The sequence below is a fragment of the Diadema setosum genome, chromosome 9, assembly GCF_964275005.1.
Source record: "Diadema setosum chromosome 9, eeDiaSeto1, whole genome shotgun sequence".
Classification (NCBI taxonomy): Eukaryota; Metazoa; Echinodermata; class Echinoidea; order Diadematoida; family Diadematidae; genus Diadema; species Diadema setosum.
In genome coordinates this window covers 7281816-7283383 of record NC_092693.1, presented here as the reverse complement: position 1 = coordinate 7283383, position 1568 = coordinate 7281816, and positions in this window count along the sequence as shown.

Here is a 1568-nt window from a genome sequence, read left to right as displayed (position 1 = left end):
GCAATATATTAGCCAAAAAAAAGGTTTGTCAGAAGTCCACAGTCCCCGGGCTTATCCCATTGTGGCTGCTATGTCATTGTTCGTAATCAATTATCAATAATCGACTAATCGGGCCATAGCAATATCCATCAATCTTCTGCGCTAGAGTGATTTGCATACAGATTACGAATGCAAGGGCACAATCGATCATCATGAGAAGTTCTACCTCCCTGCAATGGTGAACAGGGAGGGCCCTTCTGGAATAAAAGTCATGAACTCTGAACAACATTTTTTTTTCTACACATTTGATTTCAAATACTCCAAAACAACTCATCATCCTGGCAAATGGCAAGAAAGATCTAAATAGTGCATTGAAATAAATTGTTTGAGCTCTTCTGAGAACTACTTTTTGGCTTTAAACTGCGTTGTAATTTCCCAAACATTTACATACAATGCTTGCAAAACAGAAACCTGAGAAATACAACGAAGAGAGATTTAAAGGTTTCTAGATCACAAGCTGCTATAATGCATTCTCACATCTCAGCCTTGACAATCAGCAAAAGCTGTGATAAGGCTCAATGCCTGCAGTACATGTGGCAGCAGCTTTATACAGATGTAATATGCGCTGATAAATATATCTCTGCAATATATACAACTAGCTTCTTGGTCTAGTGATTTCCTTGAAATTGCCATAGCTTCACAAATTATACCTATGAAAACAAGTGAGATGTATAGATTAAAATATCATACTAACTTTTGAATTGTTTTCATTTTCTTATCTCTCACTTTCTCACTTACACATAACACACACACATACCCACACACTAACATTAATGTGTATTCCTTTTCAAGGTGTTTTATATCATACACCTACTATGGTCGTTGACGACATTGACAATAATTCTAATGATTATCTGAACTCTCCCTCAGTATTCATTCATACATCAAAGAAAGTTGTGACCTCGGCAGTGTATTGCAATACTGTGTGTTTGCCTACTTGGCTTTGACTTCAAACTTTCTTTTCTTTTCTCTTTTCCAAGTTTCTTTCTGAACAGTTTCTCAAGATCCATTTCATGTAATTTTCCTTCACGTGATTAAATGATACTTCCAACATAACATCAATGGTACTGCTCTTCATAGTGCTCCTATTTTCACTAATCATGTCCTAGATGGTGACACAACATTTGCTGCTGCAACTATTGCTCCGGTCGTATTTTCTCCAAGGACATATGGTTAGGGTTATGGTAGAGATACGATTTTAGGTTCAGTTTAAAGGGGATGGCTAGTAACTGATCAGTGGGAATCAGTGGGAATGTTGGGGGATGATTGTTCAAATCCTTGTGGGATTCATTTAACAGTACATTATATATCTATTGTTGTGTGAAAATTATTCGCTTTAGAATGGTCTCATATTCAAGTAATGTGCAATTTAATGTTTCCAGGTTAGCATGCCTGTACAGTGACGGAGCAATCGTTAACGGCCCGTTAACGATCACCCCGACACTTTACAGGCATGCTAACCTGGAAACATTGAACTGCTCATAACTTGAATATGAGACCATTCTAAAGCAAATAATTTTCACACAACA